Genomic DNA, 22,608 nt, shown 5'->3' with positions numbered 1-22,608 from the left:
CAAAGGGTTCTATGCAGCACACAAACAATACAGGGGAGAGAGGGCAGCCCTGCCTGACTCCAGACCTGATGGGGAAGCTGCCTGTTTCCCACCCATTGACCTGGACTGCACTACAGCTGTCTGTGCAAAGCAGTTTGATCCAATTCCGGATTCCCTCCCCAAATCCCATTTACCATCTCCAACTAACTGGCTAATACAGTGCTGTAAATAGAAACACTATATATCTTAAAACATCCCTGAAGCCTATATCATTTAAACATACTGTCAGTCATTCAAAGTAAAATTGACTTTGATAATTTCCTTAAATTTCACTGTCATGAATTCAAAACTAATCTGTTTTTGGAGCTACATATAATCATTGTGCAAGTGGGAACTGAGGCCATTTAAGTTATGCAAATTTAAAGTCTGCTTTTGGCACATTGGAGAGAGAGAGGAGAACTGTGAGCGGATGTCCTGCAGAGAAAGGACACTTTCTCCAAACCAAGGTCATGTATGAAGACTGGACTAAAGCAGCTGAAAAACAAGTAGAGGGCTTTCCCATCTGTCGAGAAGCTACCGCTACTGAAGAATTAAACCCTTAGTGATTTATTCATGATCTCTTTACTAATCTGCCGTAATCACTGGCGATAATGAAATCCACTTAGCAACATACTTTGCAACAAACCTCTCCAGCTGCAGAAACATTTATTCTCAATGGCAAAAAGTCAGCAAGCAGTAGTTTTATAATTTAACATATTAAAAACTGTAATACCTAATTTCCATAACAGATAAATAAAATCTGACAAACGCCTTTCAATTGTAAGCTTAATTGCTGAAGAAAAATAACACCACCACCAAATTCTGTCTCAAGCACCTTCTCATTGGTGTGTCCCCACAGAACAATTGACTGAGCTATTTAAGGAATTATTAAGGCAGATGACCATATGGTTGATTTAAAGAGCAAATAGAAGTAAAGAGATAGAATGGTTCAGGACGGGAATTCTAGGCCTTGACTGCTGAAGGCACAGCTGTCAGTTGCACAGTGATTAAGTTCAAGGTGATCCTCAGAGGACTGACTCAGAGGAACTACAGGAACTCAGGGAGAGGGACACCTTTTGAAATCAAGGGCAAGAGTTGCAAAATGGAGGTATTGCTTAACCAGAAACCTGGAAGGAAAGGGTTAATGGGTGACTGGGTTGGAATGAGTTAGGACATGGGGAGCAGAGTTTTAGATTAGCTCAAATTTACGACAAGCAGAAGAGGAGAAAATTGGGAAGCAGAGTATTGGAATAGCCGTCTGGAAATAACAAAGGTATGGATAAGGATTTCAGAATCAACCTACAATCCAAAAGCGATTTGCAGCTGAAGTGCATCCTGTCCACAGCACTTCCTTCCAAGAGAGTATGAGAAAAGACAGGGCATGAAGACAAAAGGGACAAGTTAAGAGAGGTTCTGATACCTCATGGCAGAAGAGTCATAAGAACTGACACTTGGGTACAAGTACAAAACTCTCATGTACATTTCCTGCTTCTCACACTGTATTTGAAACAACCACAAAGAAAAATCAAGATAAATACAAAATTTCTTCAACCAACATACACTCACTGGGCGTAAGTTCATGGTCTTCAGCTGCTGTAGCCCATCCGCTTCAAGGTTCAACTTGTTGGGCATTCAGATATGTTCTTCTGCATCTCACTGTTGTAGCTGTGTGGTTATTTGAGTTACTGTCACCTTCCTGTCAGCTTGAACCAGTCTGGCCATTCTCCTCTGATCTCTCTCATTAACAAGGTATTTTTGTCCAAAGAACTGCACTCACTGGATGTTATTCTGGAGACTGTTGTGTGTGAAAATTCCAGGAGCAGGAGTATAGGTGTACCTAATAAAGTGGACACTGAGTGTTGAAAAGCCAGGAGATACAGAATCCCTTGACTGACCCCAGTACAAATTTAATGACTTAACAGCAGCAGCCTCTTAAACGATCTTTAATATGTATTTATGCCCTGTTTAAAAACATTGAAATGTTAGGACCTGGAAAACATTCTTTACAGTGTTCCTAACCTGTGAACCTCTGACTGAGATTTGACAGTAAACATGGACCTGACATGTGTCCATGTCGGTATCACTGTCAATTGAACTGTGGCTGATGTAATTTAAACCGTTTTCCCACAGGGAGCGCTGGAGCATAAAAGTGCTCTGAAAGAAGGAAGTCAGTTTTAACAGAGCTCTATTTTAGCAGCTCAACCTGACAAATAATGTTTCAAAAGGCCTGAGCTATCAGCAACGTCACAAAAAGCCATGTGTACCTTACCCAAAGGCTTTCAGCCTCCCGTTGTCTTTCTCAGCTCTTGTTCTCCAATAAAACTTAATGACAAATCCTGATTCAAATATTTCCCGTTAGCAGCCATATCCCTCAGGCTCAGCACTAAATACCATTGCAGAACGTGAAGACGGTTTTGGGTAAAGAGAACTAATTTAATTTTACTGCATTGCCCATCACATTTCACGAAAATAATTCAGCCGAATACAATTGTATGCCTTAAACTATTAAATCCACATCACTGAGCCTGTCCTGTTTGAAGTATCTATCAGTGATCTGGAACATGGTTTTAGAATAGGTGTTTTCCTTCGCAATACCTGCTAGGAGCTTTTTACAGCAATGCACGTTCATCTCACTTGCTGTTTGGCTGCTGCACTTGCAAAATGAATCGGAGTTCATTAGGCTGTGATATCCTGTAAGTGTGAAAGGTACCTCGTCAAGGCCAGCTCTTCCTTGAAGGAGAATAAACAAAACTGCTGATGGAAATCTGAAATATACTTAGTGGCCACCTTATTAGGTACCTCTCATACTGTTGTAACGTGTAGTTATTTGAGTTAATGTCACCTACCTGTCAACTTGAACCACTCTGGCCGTTCTCCTCTGACCTCTGTCAGTAACAAGGCATTTTCACCCAGATATGCCTCTCACTGGGTGTTTTTGTTTCTCGCACCATTCTCTGTAAACTCTAGAGACTGTTGTGTGTGAAAATCCCAGGAGACCAGCAGTGTCTGAGATACTCAGTCCACCCTGTCTGGCACCAACAATCATTCCATGGTCAAAGTCACTTAGATCACATTTCCTCCCCATTCTGATGTTTGGTCTGAACAACAACTGAATCTCTTGACCATGTCTACATACTTTCATGCACTGAGTTGCTGCCACATGATTGATCAGATATTTACGTTCATGAGCAAGTGTACAGGTGTACCTAATAAAGGGCCACTAAGTGTACAAACTGAAATAAATCTCATCTTGTCATTCGTAATGTTAACAAACTTAGCCTGAGTCTGTCACAAAACGGACATCAATGTGTTAACTGAAATACATACTTACTGGATTCTTTGTGACAAAATTCCAGTCAAGGTCAAGAATGGTCACCTGCAGACCTGTAACAGCTGGCAAATCCATTTGAACAGTCTCCTAAACACTCAATCATGTGTACTGGCTGAATGCAAGTCAGTTGTTTATAAGCTGGGCACACCCGGACCTTTGAAGAGTTTCTAGCTTAGCTTACTTGTGAAGAATAACTTGGATTCCATGCATTATACTGCTTGTCCTACATAATGCTGCACATTTTGTAGGGCTCTGGAATTTGCTGCTCGCCTACAGTAATTTCACACCAGTTGAATATAATTCCCAGCAAGGTCACTGTAGAAAGCATCTTCATAATGTGTACTCCTGGGCTTATTTTTCCTGGTTATGATGACTAGGGAGGACTCAAATCAAATGGTTAGGACATTTGGCTTACTGTCCAGGAAAATCTACTGAATGAAATGTTGAGCTTGGCATCACGTCAACATTGATGAATATGTTGGATCGGTGATGGGCTATATAGGAAAATGCAATGACCCTGCAGGCTTCAAGGCAGCCACAATCATCGTCCAAGAGAGTGATGATAACTGGCCTAAATGATTACCACCTTAACAATCATGAAATGCTTTGTGTGACTGTTAATGGATCACATAAAATGCCAAATTCCAGTTACCTTGGACCCTTTCTAGTTCACCAACCGCTCACACCGGTGCAATGATAATGCCCTAACCTCAGCCCTCCACTCCGTCCCATCCCACCTAGAAAATGATGCCTCGTATGCCAGAATGTGGTTTGTTGACTTCAGCTTGGCACTTAGCACGATCATCGCTCAGAGGCTGGTGGGTAAACTGTCCTTGGGACTCAACACTCCTCTCTGTAACTGGACCTTGGACTTCTTGATGGAAAGACTACAGCCACTCTGAGTTGGTAGCAACATTTCAACCTTCATCGCACTGGAGCTCCCAGGGGTGTGAGCTCAGTCTGCAGTTGTTTACACTGCTGTCTCACGATTGCACTGCCACATCCAGCTCAAACTGCAGCATCAAGTTCCCAACAGTGGTTGTCCTCATCAGCAACAATGATGAGCTGGCAGACAGCGAGGAGGTAGAGAGGCTTGTCAAATGGTGTCAGGACAACAACCTGAGTCTCATCGTGGACAATACAAAAGAGATGATTGTGGATTTCAGGAAGGTACAGGTCAACCACTCTCAATTGCACATCAGTGGCTCTGCTGTCGAGAGAGTGAAGAGCACAGGTTCCTTGGTGTCTACATAACGGATGATCTAATCTGAAGCCACAATACCTCCTCATTATTCAAGCAGGCACAGCAGCATCTACACTTTCTCAGGAAGCTGTGTGCAAGGCTCCCTGCCCCCATTCTAACAACACATATAATAATAACAGGAGAACCATCAAAAGTGTCCTGTCTAGCTACATCACTGTGTGGTACAGAAGTTACAAGGCATCGGACCGCAAGGCCCTACAGAAGTTGGTTAAAAACTACTGAGAGGATCACCGGGTCTTCCTCTTCCTCCCCTCCATTTGTGACATTTTACCAGGAGCGGTGTATACAAAGGGCCCAAAGCATTGTTGAGGATCCCGACCACCCATCCGGCAATCTCTTTGACCCACTACTGTCAGGAAGGAGGCACAGAAGCATCAGGACTAGGTCGGCCAGACTGGGTAACAGATTCTTCCCTCAGGCTCTGAGACTAATGAATACCCTGCCACTACTGAGGTCTTGTTCCTAAGACAGCGAGCTGTTTACCTGTGCTGTGCACTAAATGCATTTTTGAATTGTATTTTATTGACTCATTTGTGATAATATTTTGTTTTTTGTGCTGTGTGTGATATATGCATTGTGGGCACTGTGGTCCCGAGGAATGCTGTTTTGTTTGGTTGTATTTATGCACAATTAGATGACAATAAACTTGAACTTAAACTTAAACAAACTTGAAGATGCCTTCACTTCCCATGAACCTCTCTGACATTACAACGCTCCAAGATTGCCCCATTCCTAAAATTCTGGCCTGGACCACGTCTGGATTAAAATCACTCAACCACTGGACACATTGTACCCAAGCTCTGGAATCCCCTTCCTAAATCTCCTTTCCATTCAAACCTTCTTTCTTTCCTTAAGACACCCTTTAAAACCAAGCTGTTTTATTCAGATAAACATTCCGAGAGTGCCCAATGACAGGTGCACCTCAAAACAACTTGACCTAACTCCCTGTGAACAGAGAAATTGCATGTGTGTCTGATGAGAAAATTGTATTATCTGTGCAAGCTCATTTTGCAGCCTGATGTGTTCAACCAAATCTCCAGAGTACCATGATTAAGCCCCAAAAATCATCAGAGTTGCATTCTGCCTTGGAAATAACAAATTTGTTGCTGCGAATTTCCATTTCTTCACTGCCGTGCCTTAGTCGATGCAGTGGTGACAGCAGGATGTGATTCAACCTATTCCCACCAATTCCATCCCCACTAGTCAAACATTGAGATTGACCATCAGGCTCAGGCTGAGATACCTGTTCTTTCAAGGTTGAAGGGGTGGGACATGCATCAACAGCATGAATAGTGATATGGGAATGTGAGGCACATTGTTGAGGTATATTGGGAGATTCCAATTGCTGCTCTTAATACTCGGCCTCACCCTATCAGGGATATTCCCTTTGTTCTACTGATTCTTCCCTCACCATCTACTGAAGATTAACTTGCTTTCTCCCTTTGCCACTTCTGAAGAAGAGTTTCACCCCTGAAACATTAAATCTCTTTTTCTCCACAGATGCTGCCTGATCTGCTGAGTGTTTTTTAGCATTTTCATTTTTTTAAATTTCAGTTTTCCTGCATCTGTAGTTCTTATTATTTTCACGAGATTCCCTTCACACAACAGCCAGCCCAGTGTTTGTGGCTAGTCTGGTTTATTTTATGCAGGTCACTTTCCCCGGCTTGCTTTTAAAGCAATCAAACATTTGATTCAGACCTCTATAGTTGTCAGAAACAGAAAGGATGTCCGTTACAAAGCCCAGATGATCACAAAAACCAACGCCTTTGCATTAATTCCATCTACACTTCCTGTTGCCTTGGGAAAGCAGACAATATAATCGAGGACCCCTCCTACTCCTATCAGTCTCTCTTCTCCACATTTCAATTGGACAGAAGTGACAAAAGTCCCACTAGGCTCAAGGACACCTTTGGCCCCTTGTTATAAGAATGGATCTCTTGCATGATAATGAGGGACTCTTGCCCTCACAATCTACTTTATTTTGGCTTTTTCATTTTATTTGTCTGCCTGCACTTTCTCTGTAACTGTAACACTACATTCTGCTTCTGTTTTTCCTTTGCATTACCTCGATATGGAATGATCTGCCTGGCTGGCATGTAAAGCAATGCTTTTCACTATATCTGGGTACACGTGACCATAATAAACCAGTTACCAATTACTAACCTTGGACCATACAATAGCTTCACTGCAAGTTTCAAGGCAGGATGAAAGAAAAAAAGCTTGCCAACTGTCTTATTTCCTTCATCACATGTGCAGACTTTACTAAGGAGGCATTCAGTTTATCATCCGGTTATGAAAATTCTAATGCATGCAAAAACATTTTGATGCTTTCAGTATTTACATATCAGTAGATTTCCTAGTGGCACCTCTTTGCTTCACATATTAATACAGAGAATTCTGTGTTGTAATTTCTGGCTGGTAGCCAGATCTGAGCAGATCCAGAGGTGATATGTGCTGTGGGTATATGTATGGATTAATGGAAAGCTGGTGAATGAAACTTCAGGTCATGGTATTTAGATTATAAGTACGGTCAGGATTGAATATTTTAGTTTTAGTCTTGGTTCATTACAGGGTCTTTATTATGCTTAGAGTTCAGAAAAAATCAAGCACTTCCAGTTAAAGTATTTTTTTTAAAAATTAGTCAAAATGCTCCCAAGCCATGGAGGTAGGCAACAGCAGTTATAAAAAGCTTAATCAAACAGGTAGGTTTTAAGAGAAAAAAGAAGGGTTGAATGGAACAGAGTTTTAGGAAGGGGATTCCACAGCTTGGGTGTGATATGGCCAGTGGTTTTAATCCAGAGATGGTCCACAGACTAGAATTTTAGGAACAGGGCAATCTCAGAGCATGGTAAGGTCAGAGAGGTTGTAGACATGGGAAGTTCAGGACCATGGAAGAACTTGGGGGAAAATGGATAAGAATTTTCACTATAAACACAAGAGATCCTGTAGATGCTGGAAATCCAGAGCAACACACAAAATGTTTGAGGAACTCAGCAAGTCAGGCAGCATCTATGGAAATGAGTAAACAGTCGACACTTAGGGTCGAGGCCCTTCATCAGAACTTGGATTTTAACTAGGAGCCGGTGTAGTCAAAAAGGCACAGGAATAGTGGATCAATAGAATGGGTGAAAAGACTGGCAACTAATGCAAACGAAAGGTAGAACTCCAAAGGACTGGAATAACTATAGGAAACAAAATGAGTTATCGAAGGAGAATTACAAAAGTGATAAAATCTAAGTGTTTATTTTGCTGGGAGATGTCTGCTTGTTTTAAGAGTAATTTATGGAAGAAGACTGCTGAGTTTGCCATCTACAAATTACAGCTGGAGGACAATATTCCACATTCAAGCATGAAAAATATGAACCACAGGATTGTAAAATTAAATTATGGGATAGTTTGATATCGTGAACACTTGCTACACAGCTTTCACAAACGTGTAAGTTCAAATTCAAGGTTAATTGTCATTAAACCTTTCATGAAATGCGAAGAGATATACAAGATATGTAAGATGTACAAAACATTCACAAGACATGTCCCACCACCTGAGCTCTCATATATTGCACCTCTGCAGTATTTGTGGCCTCTCACCAAACCTGTGGCACGCTGCTCAATGCCACCTCCTGCAACCAGAATCACTGCTCAATCTATTGCTGGGAATGGCTGTACTTCACTCACACTGAGACAAGACGACAGACAGGGGCACCAGCTTAGCATCGGAGTTCAACTCTGACATCACCTGTACGGAGTCTGCATGTCCTCCCTGCGGAATGCGTGGGTTTACTCTAGGTGCTGTGGTTTCCTCCCATAGACCCAAGATGTAGGTTAATTGGTCATTGTAAATTGTCCCGTGATTAGGCTCGGGTTAAATCAGGGGATTGCTGGCTGGCACAGCTCAAAGAGCAGGAAGAGTCTATTCCGTGCTATATCTCAATAAATAAACAAATAAATAAATAAATAAGAAAGACATTTTGTCATTTTCAGCGGCAATAGCTCACCAGGAGTTCTGCTCGGCTGTCAAGGAGCGGTCTCATGGAGCCACTACATTACAGGAGCAAAACATCTAGGACCACCCCAACAAAACAGCTCACCCTAACGTCACTGAAGCCTGAGCAATTTCCATAAATTAATGATGTTTCAAGGCAAATCTGGAGACTCCCATATCCTAATACATATCCCAAAACATGTGGATAACTTCACTCATCTCAACACTGCATTGATTCCACAACCTATGGACTCACTTTCAAGGTCTCTATAATTCACGTCTTTAGCATTATTTATTTATTTATTTATTAATGTGTTGTGTCTTTATTTTTGGATTTGCATGGTTTGATTTTCTGCACACTGGTTGTTTGTCAGCTTATGTGTGTAGTTTTTGAATGATTCTATTATATTGCTTTGTTCTACTGTGACTGCCCGCAAGAAAACATACTTTGATAATAAATTTGATTTGAACTTTGAAGACACTCAGATTACTTCTTCCAAGGATTCATACTGAAAGAACCATCAAGTGGATATGATAGGGTGTTTTAAGAGACTTTTGGATAGGAACATGGAGCTTAGAAAAGTAGAGGGCTATGGGTAAGCCTAGTAATTTCTAAGGTAGGGACATGTTCGGCACAACTTTGGGGGCTGAAGGGCCTGTATTGTGCTGTAGGTTTTCTATGTTTTTTTCTATGTTTCTAAGATTCAGCTTTTGTGCATGTATCAGTCAAAGATCGATCAGAGAAGATTTACAAGCATGCTGTAAGGGGATTTAGGAAAAGTTTGAGCAGGGAAAGACTAAGACTTTATTTCCTTGGAGTGTAGCAGAATTGGGGGGGGGGGCACTTATAGAGGTGTATAAAATTGTGAGGGATATAGACAATGCAACTCTGCCATGGACGTGCCAAACTTGGCTGCGAAAGGAAAGGAAGGATACACCAAGAAGATGGGCTATACCTGGAGACAACTTAAAAGACTGGCCCAGGACAGAGAATTCTGGTGAGCTACTGTCGGTGGCCTATGCCCCAGTAAAAAAAAAGGGCTGATGGGGCTTAAGAAGAAGATAGACAATGTGTTTTCCCCCAGGGAAGGGAAACTAGAATGTAAAAGTTGAAGGTGAGAGGTGAAAATTTTAAAAGGAATCTAAGGGTGTTGAATCAGATTCAGATTTGAACTTATTTATTATATGTACATCGAAACACACTGTGAAACGTGCCATTTGTGTTAACAACCGACACATCCGAGGATGAGCTGGGGGCAGCGCACAAGTGTTGTCACACATTGGCGTCAACATAGTACATTCACGGTGCTTGGCAGAACATCACAGAACACAACAAAACACAACATACCAAGCAACAAGGTAACAACTGCAAAACAAGCCCTGATCCTTCCTCCCACCCAGCCATCGCACATACACTGTCCTCAATCCCCACGCAATTTCCCTGCAATTCACTCTTTCTCACATCTCCATTCTCTTTCCACACCAGGGCTAACTTAATTAATCCACCAAACTACACGTCCTTGGGATGTGACAGGAAGCTGGAGCATCTAGGGGAAACCTACCCAGTCACGGGGAGAACTGTGCAAATGCCTCACACAGATAACTCTCTTCTCATTACTACCCTCAAGAGCCTTGGGTCCCACATCACCAGATTCAGGAACAGTTATTACCCTACAAACTTCAGGCTCCTGGAGCGGTATGGATAAATTCACTCACCTCAACTCTGAGCAGATTCCACAACCTACAAACTCACTTTCAAGGTTTCTACAACACATGATCTCAGTATCTTATTTCTATTATTTGCACAAAAGATTTGTCTTCTTTTGCACATTGGTTATTTGTCAGTCTTTCTTGATGTATTTTTTTATATATAAACTCTATTGTATTTCTTTATTTTCCTGTGAATGCCTGCAAGAAAATAAATCTCAATGTAGTATATGGTGACACGTATGTACTTTGATAATAAATTTATTTTGACTATAACACTGGAAGTCAGGACTGAGCCCCTATCTCTGGCACTGTGAGGCAGAGACTCACAGCAGCACCACTGCGTCATTTCAATAAGAATACATCTCCTTCCCATAAACTCCAATTAGTTGGGGATGAGAGAGAGAAAAGGCATTAGTGCACATGGGTGCATGACAGTTACTGTGCACACAGTGGACTGAAAAGCCTGTTTCCCCACCTTTTCCCCATACATCAGCCCCTTTATCTTAGGAATCAACCAAGTGAATATTCTTTGAATTGCCTCTAATGCGTGGATAGCCCTCTTAAATCGGGTGACCAGAACTGTACACGGTCCTCCTTGTTTGGTCTGACCAGTGCCCCAAGTTTGGCAGAGTTTGTTTCAGCTTCTCTGAGGTGCACACCATACACTGAGACTCGGCATCCTGAGCGTGTTCTGACCAAGCAGCTGTTTTCTCATTTAATTGGAATGCAGTCTAGGCTAATTATCACACATTGTAGCTTCTCAGAAGCTTGCAAAATGGCTAAAAACTCAGGATGGAGTTTAATTGTCTTTGAATTTTTTTGTTTTTGAATGGGTTTTCCAGGATAATTAATTCATCTTTATAAACTAAACACCAGTCTCTACATGCATGTGCACAGGTACAGAGTGTTTGCTTTTTCACAGAGAAAAGAAAGACAGTGAGTTTTGCACATGAAATAAAGGTGGAATATTCTGGAAACAGAGAGTACGTCTACCAAGAAATGAGAGAAAATGCCTCTCTTCTGGGGTGTGCTTCATACTTTGGTGGCCCAGGCAAGGGTTACAATGTCAAGCTTCCTCTTTTCTTTGAGAAATTGACTTTGCAAGACCCTCCAAATCCACTGAAAGGACAAGGAAACCAACATCGGTATCCTCTCTTGAGTCAGTATCTCCAGCATTCGAGGCACTAGCTATACTCAGTCAGTTACACTGGGTAACCACATTCATCACATTCAATATCGGACTCCCTAAATCAATAGACACAAGCGATTCTGCAGATATTGGAAATCTTGAGCAACCCACACAAAATAGTGGGGGAACTAGGTGGATCATACAGCATCTATGGAAAGGAATAAACAGAAAACGTTTTGGGCTGAGACCCTTCATCAGGACTGGAAAGGAAGAGGGATGAAGCCAGAATAAGAAGGTGGGGGGGAGGGGAAGGAGTACAGGTTGGCAAGTGATAGGTGAGGCCAGGTGAAGGGGAAAGTGGGTGGGGAATGGGGAATAAAGTAAGAAAATGTGAGGTGATAGGTGGAAGAGGTAAAGGGCTGAAGAAGGAGGACTCTAATTGGAAAGGACAGTGGACCATGGAAGAATGGGAAGGAGGAGCAGCAGCATAGGGAGGTGATTGGAATGTGTAGAAAAACGCAGGAGTGAGAGATAACCAGAAAGGTGAATGGAAAAAGAGAGAAGGGGGGATGGGGGAGAAATTACCGGATGTTGAAGAAATCGTCGTTCATGCCGAGGTTACCCAGACTGAGTACGAGTTGTTATTCCTTCAGCCTCAGTTTACCCTCACTATGACAATAGAGGAGGCTATTGACAGTCATGCCAGAATGGGAATGGGAAGACAAATTGAAATGGTTGGCTACTGGGAAATCCACCTTTTCTGGCAGATGGAGCGAAGGAGTTCAATGAAGCAATTCCCCAAATTGCGAATTGCGTTGGGTCTCATCAATGTAGAAGAGGCATGCTGGGACAGACAGACAGACATATTTTATTGATCCCGAGGGAAATTGGGTTTCGTTACAGCTGCACCAACCAAGAATAGTGTAGAAATATAGCAATATAAAACCATAAATAATTAAATAATAATAAGTTAATTATGCCAAGTGGAAATAAGTCCAGGACCAGCCTATTGGCTCAGGGTGTCTGTCACTCCGAGGAAGGAGTTGTAAAGTTTGATGGCCACAGGCAGGAATGACTTCCTATGACACTCAGTGTTACATCAGTGAACACCAGTTACAATACAAAACACACAAAATGCTGCAGGAACTGAGCAGGTCAGGCAGCGTCTATGGAAATGAATAGACAGTCAATGATTCGGGCCAAGATCCTTCTTCAGGATACAATAGATGACCCCAACAGACTCACAAGTGAAGTGCCACCTCACCTGGAAGGGCTGACTGGGGCACTGAATGGTGGTAAGGGGGAGTGGTGTAGGGGCTGGTGTAGCACTTCTCCCACTTGCAGGGATAAGTGCAGGAGCTCTGTCATGTGAAAAGATTACTAGGTAGACAGAGGAAAGGATTCAAGAATGTGCTCAAAATCTCCTCGAAGAAATGCAACATTCACACTGATGAGTGGGAACCTCTGGACCATAACTGTTCAAAGTGGAGGAGACACATTCAAGTTGGCACTGAGAACTTCAAGTCAATATATCGGGAACACGCAGGAGTCTAGCATACACTCAGTGGCCATTTTATTATTAGGTACGTCTGTACCCCTACAAATATCTATTCAGCCAATCATGTGGCAGCAACTTAATCCATAAAAGCATGCAGATATAGTCAAGAGGTTCAGTTGTTGCTCAGACCAAATGTCAGAATGGGGATGAAATGGGATCTAAGTGACTTTGACCGTGGAATGATTGTTGGTGCCAGACAGGGTGGTTTGTGTATCTCAAAAACTGCTGATCTCCTGGCATTTTTATCCACAACAGTCTCTAGAGTTTACTAAGAACGGTGTGAAAAAAAAACATCCAGTGAGCTCTGTGGGCAAAAACCCTTTGTTAATGAGAGAGGTCAGAGGAGAATGGCCAGACTGGTTCAAGCTGACAGGAAGGTGTCAGTAACTCAAATAATCACACATTACAACAGTGGTGTGCAGAAGAGCGTCTCTGAAAGCACAATGCATTGAACCTTGAAGAAAATGGGCTACAGCAGCAGAAGACCATGAACGTATACTCAGTGGCAACTTTATTAGATACAGGAGGTTCCTAAGAAAGTGGCCAGTGAGTTTTAGTGGCAGAAGGACCACATGTTGCCTGTGGTCGCTTGTTCTGCTGTGTTTCTTATCTTAAAACAAAGGCTACTTTTAAAAGCACATTGATTGTGAAATTCTTTGGTGCATCTGAAAATGGACATGAAAACTGCTATAGAGAGGTGGAGAATGAGTAAAAAAAAAACCCACCTTGCCAAAATTGTCAATGTCACCAGCAGGACGGTAAAAAAAAACCAATAAAACAAAGGAGCAGAATTAGCCCCTTCAGCCCAATGAGTCTGCTTCCCTATTCTATCATAGCTGATTTATTGTCCCTCTCAACTCATTTCTCCTGCCTTTTACCCGTATCCTTTGACACCCTGACTAATCAAGAACTTATCACTCTCCACTTTAACTATACCCAATGACTTGGCCTCCACAGCCTTCTGTAGCAATTTGGCCAAAGAAATTCTCCTCACCTCTGTTCTAAAGCGACATCCTTCTCTTCGGAGGCTGTGCTCTTTGGTCCTTGGCTCTCTTATTATTGGAAACATCCTCTCCATGTCCATTATATCTAGGCCTTTCCATATTCAGTAGTTTTCAATGAGATCCCCCTAAACTCCAGTAAGTACAGGCTCCTTAAGGTTGTGAGAGCTGGGGGTGGTAAAGGGGACAAGCTCCCACTACCAATTAAACCTCCCAACAGCGTGCACCTCAAATCACCTCTGACAACCAAGTCGAGCTCCTTGGTCTTCACCTGTGGCTTAGCTACGAAGCCCGGCAGAACCGTTTCTACTGACAGGAGAAGAGGCAAAGGTGGGTTACCTGGCACTTTAAAACCAATCGCTTCGGGCAGATGGGGCTTGTCAGCCATGGCTGGCAGCTCATCTAGGAGAAGGAACCTCTGCTGTCTTGCAGCTATAGCTACTCATAGGGAAGGCTTTGGGAGTAAACCCCAAGGGGGAAAAATCCCTTGGGAGTTCCTAAGGCAGTCTTACATTGAGTACAATGCTAACTGGCAACTCCTGCAACCCTTCTAATACCAACCTGTATCAGTCTCTGATACAGTCTCTGTTGTTCCTTTGGGTTCATCAGATGCATGGAGACGGGGAGCTTGCTACATGGGCAACAGCTTGCTCTCCATATCGTACTGCCCTGGCTTGTGTATCTAGACAGCTAGGATGCAATATCCATGGTCAACTCTGACTGACTGAGGTCTTCACTCATCCACTGGTCCAAAGTCATCAAATGCTCCTCTTACATTAACCCTTTCATTCCTGGGATCATTCTTGTCAACCTCCTCTGGACCATCTCCAATGCCAGCACATCCTTCCTTGGATATGGGGCTCAACCCCATAATACTTGGATTTTCAGAAGACCTTTGACAAGGTGCCACACATGAGGCTGCTTAGCAAGATAAGAGCCCATGGAAAAACAGAGAGTGGGAATAAAGGGATCCTATTCTGGTTGGCTGCCGGTTACCAGTGGAGTTCCACAGGGGTCGGTGTTGGGACCACTGCTTTTTACAGTGTATGTCAATGATTTGGACTACGGTATTAATGGATTTGTGGGTAAATTTGCCAATGATACAAAGATAGGTGGAGGAGCGGGTAGTGTTAAGGAAACAGAGAGCCTGCAGAGAGACTTAGGTAGTTTAGGGGAATGGGCAAAGAAATGGCAAATGAAATACAATGTGGGAAAGTGTGTGGTCATGCACTTTGATGGAAGAAATAAACAGGCAGACTATTACTTAGATGGGGAGAGAATTCAAAATGCAAAGATGCAAAGGGACTTGGGAGTCCTTGTGCAAGATACTCTGAAGGTTAACCTCCAGGTTGAGTCAGTTGTGAAGAAGGCGAATGCAATGTTGGCATTCATTTCTAGAGATATAGAAAATAAGAGCAGGGATGTGATGTTGAGGCTCTATAAGGCACTCATGAGACTACACTTGGAGTATTGTGTGCAGTTTTGGGCTCCTTATTTCAGAAAGGATATACTGACATTGGAGAGGGTTCAGAGAAGATTCACAAGAATGATTCCAGGAATGATAAGGTTACTGTACGAGAAACGTATGGCAGCTCTTGGACTGTATTCCCTGGAGTTCAGGAGAATGTTTCTCATAGAAACATTCCGAATGTTAAAAGGCCTGAACAGATTAGATACGGCAAAGTTATTTCCCATGGTAGGGGATTCTAGGACAAGAGGGCACGACTTCAGGATTAAATGACGTCCTTTTAGAACTGAGATGCAGAGAAATTACTATATTCAGAGGGTGGCAAATCTGTGGAATTTGTTGCCATGAACGGCTGTGGAGGCCAAGTCATTTGGTGTATTTAAGGCAGAGATAGATAGATTCTTGATTAGCCAGGGCAACAAAGGGTGTGGGGTGAAGGCAGGGGAGTGGGGATGGCTGGAAAAATTGGATCAGCCCATGATTGAATGGCAGAGCAGACTCAATGGGCCAAATGGCCTACTTCTGCTCCTATATCTTATGGTCTAATACTCCACGTGTGGTCTGACCAGTGCCTTATAAAGCCTCAGCACTCCATCCTTGCTTTTATATTCTCATTCTCTTGAAATTAATACTAATATTGCTTTTCCCTTCCTTACTACTATAACCTTTAAGTTAATTTTTAGAGAATCCAAGTCCCTTTGCATCACTGATCTTTGAATTTTGTCCCTTTTAGAAAATAATTTATGTCTTTATTCCTTCTACCAAAGTTCATGGCCATACACTTCCCTACACTATATTCCATCTGCCATTTGTTTTTCTACTCTCCTAACCTGCCCACGTCCTTCTGCAGATTCTACTTCCTTTAAACTCTGTGCCTACCTCTGTATCATCCCCAAATTTGGCCACAAGACCATAATTTAGTAAAAAGATTATATAATACTCCCCAATGCCATTAGGCTTTACAATTCAACTGCCAGGACTTAAGAACTTTTTTTTAAAGCTATTATTAATGCTTTTTGAGTTAGTGATTTAGATGCATATCATATTATTACTGAGTTAAGTATTGTATGTAATGAGTTTTTGCTACAACAAGTGTATGGGACATTGGAAAAAATGTTGAATTTCCCCATGGGGATGAATAAAGTATCTATCTATCTATCTATCTATCTATCTATCTAATACATTTAACATGATCTGTGAACGGTTTAGTTCTCTGTAAATGGCATACACTTCTTGCAGCACATTTCCCCACACACTGCTGATAGAAGTCCCTTCACTTCTTAACATTTCATTGTGATCACTGGCAAAAAGAAATTTACCTCAATATGGCTTGGATGGAGGCATTGACACAAGCCACAGGTGATGCAGGAGACTGGGAACTCAATGCCCACTTAACTCTATCAAAACCCTCTTCCAACAGATGGGCCAGAGTAACTTCGGATGGGTTCAGCCAGACTTCCTTTTCTGGGCTTCATTACTGGGAGCCACATCAATGAAGAATGTTATTAACTTGGCTTGATTAAAATCACACTTGCTTTTAAAGTAACCCTTTTGAAGCTGAAGTCAAAATAAAAAATCATAGTTGATGGTCATTCCTGGATTGTTAGCTTTCCCATGGGAGGGACATCATAGTTGACCTTTGACTCTGAGCCTCTCACAAAAGGGAATCACTGGATAGTGACTGAGGTGCTCTTTTGTATAATTGGTAGTGAGGGGTGGGTGAGACCAAGTGATAGGATCATTGTTACTGCTCTAGAAAAAATTAAAGATGGTCTTTCTTTCCTGCACACACCCCTTACTTACTGCATTTGCTCCACTTGAACATCACATCTCAGTCCAGAAGAGGAGCAGAGAAGAAAGTCCAACTTTCCGGACTTCTCTACCCTTAAAATCATTATTCTGATTAGTTCAAGCTCTGGCTATTCATTCTCTAGAGCTGGTTCAATCTATGACCTGACTGCGTGTGATGTCCCATACACTGCCAGATAAATCTATCTCCTGGATTGCTCTGAGTTGTCTTCAGGAGATTACTGGACCATCTATGGAGCTCAACACTATTGCGGTCTGATGCTCTTAGTGACAAAACCACCAGGAATTTTCCTACAAAAACCATTCAGGTGGGCTGCTCTGAGGATGCGTTCAGAACTCTTTGAGCCCCATCCAAACCTCTCTTCAACATCACATCTCTCCTTCCTCTTTTCAGATGCTCCTGCCAGTTTGATCAAGCATCTCTTGATGTATTTGGGTGTCAAATCTGTCTTACCAATGCTCCTTTGTAGTGCCCCAGGAGGTGTCATTGTATTAAAAGGTGATTTTGAAGCTCAAAGTCAAAACAACAAATCATGGACATCTAATACAAAAACTAAAATGCTGGATGCACTCAGGTAATCAGGAAGCAGCAGTGGGGAAAGGATGCAAGTTGTCGCTGGAATCTAATTCAAGACATTTTAATCATTTCCAATGTGACACCAGTCCAATTTAATTCTAAACAGTAAGCTGCAGGCCGTACCCATCAGCATACTCGCTATACTGATTTTACTCAGTCAATACCATTAATCTTATAATAACTGCAAACACATTCTTCGTCAATATGCGCGGCACCACACTACTTCTCCCAACCCCCCCACAACCACAAGACATAAAGAATCAGCATCACTTTCTATGTTATCACTCCAGTCTTACTGAAATATCTCTGAAGAGTCTTATAATCTTAAAACAGATTGTGCAACAGGTTTCATGCTTGGCCAATAACAACTTCCATTTATATAGAGCCTTAGTCACAGCAAAAGTACCTCAAGGAGCTACATGGGAGCGTCAAAGAAGAACTGATGTCAAGACACAGGTGACCAAAGATGCAGAAATTAAAAGGAGAAAAACGGTAGAGAGGTTTAGGGAGGGGATTCCAGATCTGGCAGCAGAAAGGGACAATTGACAATGTGGAGCAATTAAAATCTGAGATATTTAATAGAGGAAATGGAGGTCAAGCAAAAGTATATCAAGTTCCTTAGAGTTCAAGGGCTAGACTAATGCATTTACTGTAGTCATAGAGTTAAATAGCAGTGAAAAGGCCCTTTATCCCAACTTGTGCATGCTGACCAAGTTATCTAACTGAGGAAGTCTCTTTTGCCTGCTTTTAGACCATATCATTCTGAACCTTTCCTATCCATCTAACTGTCCAAATGTTTTTCAAATGTTACAATTGTACCCACCTTTACCACTTCTTCTGGCTGCTCATTCCACCTTGTGTGAAAAACATGCCCCTATGGTCCCTTTTAAATCTTACCCCTCTTGCTTTGACCATATGCCTTGAATTTTAGATTCCCTTACCCTGAAGACTGGCTATTCACCTGATAATCCACTATTAGGTCATCCCTCAGACCACTGCACTCCAGGGTAAACAGTCACAGTCTCTCCAGACTCGCCTTAAAACCCAAACATTCCAGTTTCAATAACATCCACATAAATCTTTTTTTTACCCCCTCTCCAATTTAATGACATCTTTTAAAGGTGAGATGTTATCAATGATCTAAAAAAAAACTTTGATTTTGAAGACTGGAGCTCCTACATCAGATTGGCAGTTGCTCCAAGCTATATTATGGGATTCCATTCTCTCTGCAGAATAACAGGAACCCACAGTGGCCAGAGGACTATTGTATATAATAAAATTTATTTAAACAAAAGATCTGTGTGTTGTTACTCTCTGCAATACTCCCCAAGAGAAAAAAAACGACAAGGCAGTGGCAGATAAAAGACTAAGGCAGTCCCTGTTAGCAATTAGCTGTGACTAATCTTCCTCACAATGCGGGGGTTTGGAGCTTGTAGCCTTCTCTATATTCTGATGTTAATGCAGTAACACAGTTAGTCCAACATCTCCAAGGCAAATTCATAACAGTTTGGGTGTCCACATGGTGAGTGTGAGCGAAGGGTGTATTTTACTGGGCTGTAAATGGGTAATGAAGCAGTATCACTGGTGATATTATTCAGATATTATGAGGACTACAATATTATAAGCATGTGATAAGTTAGATTCCAAACTGCTTAAGAGAATGAAACAAAAAAAAACTTGCAAATCTACAACAAATTTCTGGAGTTTATGGAGCACTTTACAGGTAAATCAAAGACTTCAAAGTGTTCTTAGTGTGTTGGGTTAATTAAACCATAGGATGTGGGCATCACTGACCAGACCAGCACCTATTTCCTATCACAAATTGTATCTTGAGCCAGTTTTCTCTGAGCTCAGGTGAGGTGTGTATTCAAGGAGAGGGCTGAGAAAGCATTGAGCACCCCCTTGAAGCAAATGTCAAGAAGTGCAACATCATCACCAATTCCAAGGGTAACACTGCTCAGGGCAGCCCTGAATGGACGGAGAATCTGTTGTAACGATTACAGCAACATGGAAAATGGCAGATGCTGATCCATGATTTCTTTTAACATGGAGTGTTGGTTTCACAACAGCTACTGCATGATACTGAAGGCAAGGTCTCCGCCCAATGGCAGGGCAGTCCAAGACTACTAGATGCTAGGTGCTCCTGAGTACCTCAAAACCAGACACAGCAAAAGGAAATGGAAAAGTGAAAATGACAGCAATGATATACTGATGACCAGTATATACTGAAGACCAGAGCAACAACCCACTCCTACCTATCGCATTCAGAAATATATAACCAAGTTGCAACAGTCAACCAATCTCAGATCAGCCTCAGTGACCACTTTCTGGCCCACAGATAAAATATTCCATGGGAGATAATCAGCTTTGGCCACGAAGGTTTGCCAATGAAGGAAGTATTTTTTTAACTTCAAAAATATTACTTTATTCACAAGACTTGCAAATATGATACATATACATCACTTTTGTCAGTACAAACCACATCATTCCACTTACATCATACCAACAGGAGCTCAAATTTCCTTTACATATATTTCTTGAGTAAATAGTCCCAGGATGTTTTATTTCAATCATGGGTTCCAGCCCTCAGAGCACAATGGTGGGTGGACCCCTACACTGTGACCCTCTACTGTGGTTGCACCAGGCTTCACTGCAGTTCTGGATCTTGGAAAATGCCAGCTTGGAATATTTGGTCATGGACAGCTCCATGCGCTGGAAGACCAGATAGTTTCAGCCAAATTGGAAGGCATCTTCACAAGTTGGTCAATGATCGTCTCAGAAAACATCCCTGTGAATAATTCCTACAGCACAGTCCCGTGTTATATGGCTGCTTGGAATGAGACTAAAAAGGACTACTGTATTTCTTTCCATACCTACCTAGCAAATGATGACCTCATCCCCAGTGAAATCACCCGAAGGGCTGCATAGAGTGGTTCTGAGGCTTCAGCTGTCAGTTAAGGATCTGACAGGGAGGCTCTTCTCCCCACCAGCCAAATACGGTCTTTGGCTGTGAGTTCTGATGATGAGGCTTCCCAACAGCCAAATGTAACAGTCTACTCAAGGAACCAACTGAATCCACCATCTCCTGGTCTCACAGAGCTTTGAGGACATTCCATTCATATCACTCCCTGACTGAGCTGTGGTCAAATATGTTTTCCTGCACAACTTTTCTACAAGAAGCAGGTGGTACAGCACTGTCCAGCTAAGTGGAATGTTTCATGGCATCCTTAACAATATCAGGGACAGATAGAACCTCAGAACACAGTGACATATGGTGTTTGGATAACACGCAAAGGTGGACGTCAGGATTACGGCAAGACTGGGGACACTTTTCACTCTCTTGTTCTAGAGATCTGTACACTGGTCTAAAGTAACTCAGGTATCTATTGCAGTGAGTGTACAGGGAATGGGCCACACTTACACCAGAGATGATGATCTCTGAGGACAGTCAAGAAAGAGTCAATGACATTGTTTGCTTTGGGCCTGGAGTCATATATGGGTCAGACATGGCAAGGGTGGGAAATGAATCATAATTTTTAACAACAATCCAATAAGTAAATGTCATCACAGTTGATGTAATTTGTTGTGCCAGATTAATTAATAAATATTTCATTTCCCAGCTGCAGTAAGCAGATTTGAACATGTCACTGAAGGGACAACCCTGTGTTATCCCAGTTAATATCACCACAGAGCTACTACACCCTACGCAGTCAGTTTCTTTGATGTAAATATACATAAAATCAGCACATTACAAGACAAAACTGTAAGATGAAGTAAGCAATAATAAATTACTAGAACGCAACATTTTTTGGAAAAAAAGTTGATTGAAATCACTTAAAGAAAACGGTAAAGTTGTTCAAGGTTCTAAAGAAACATATGTACTCCTTTGCTTGTGTTAAGACCAGACCATAAGATGTAGTTGCAGAATTAGGCCATTTGGCCCATTGAGTCTGCTCTGACATTTCATCATGGCTGATCCATTTTTCCCCTCAGCCCCAATCTCCTGCCTTCTCCCCGTATCCATTCATGCCCTGACCAATCAAGAATCTAACAACCTCTGCTTTAAATAACATAAAAATTTGGTCTCCGCAGCTGCCTGTGGCAAAGAATTCCACAGATTTGCCACTCTGTTGCTAAATTAATTCCTCATCTCCATTCTAAAAGGACGCCTCTCTATTCTGAGGCAGCGTTCTCTGGTTTTGGACTCCCCCACCACAGAAAACATTCTCTATCTGCCCTTATTAACCGATCAACTCAATGGCTGTTATAACTTATCCCCAGAATAATTCTGGCTTCACCTTATCACAGAATTCCCTTTTGTCTTACCTATACATCCATCACCCTCTCTGCAACTGAAATGGAGGGAACGGACGCCTTTTAACCATAGCTTGCTTCCTCTCTTTTCCAGTTCTGACGAAGGGTCTTGGACCTGATTCATTAACTCTTTTTTTCCACAGATGCTGCCTAACTTGCTGAGTGTTTCTAGCCCTTGTTTATTTCAGATGTCAGGCACCTACAGTTATATTTTGATTTTCATGCATTTACATCTCTTTAGGTGTAATAAGAATTTGAACATACTTTGTTGTAGCATGATGGCACAATACAGAAAACTACCCACTTTTGTGTCCTTCAATGGACTACAGAGAGAAAAATAAGACTTCACAGATTGGGAGAGTCTGTAGATAAAGCATTCGTGTGGAGGCTTCAAAGGATAAAGCAGTGAAAGCTCAGAGGCAGGTCAGTGGAAACAAATTTGAGCCA

At 42.1% G+C, this 22,608-nt stretch overlaps 1 protein-coding gene across 3 annotated transcripts in view; it reads right to left on the bottom strand.

Moving 5' to 3' along the window:
* asic1b (acid-sensing (proton-gated) ion channel 1b) overlaps nucleotides 1–22,608 on the bottom strand; it is an 857,627-nt gene that overhangs the window by 172,776 nt on the left and 662,243 nt on the right. The window lies entirely within an intron of this gene.

Source organism: Hemitrygon akajei, chromosome 18 (genome assembly GCF_048418815.1).
Source record: "Hemitrygon akajei chromosome 18, sHemAka1.3, whole genome shotgun sequence".
NCBI classification, from domain to species: Eukaryota; Metazoa; Chordata; class Chondrichthyes; order Myliobatiformes; family Dasyatidae; genus Hemitrygon; species Hemitrygon akajei.
The sequence above is the reverse complement of the archived record's forward strand: the minus strand, read 5'-3'. Positions and strand labels throughout refer to the sequence as shown.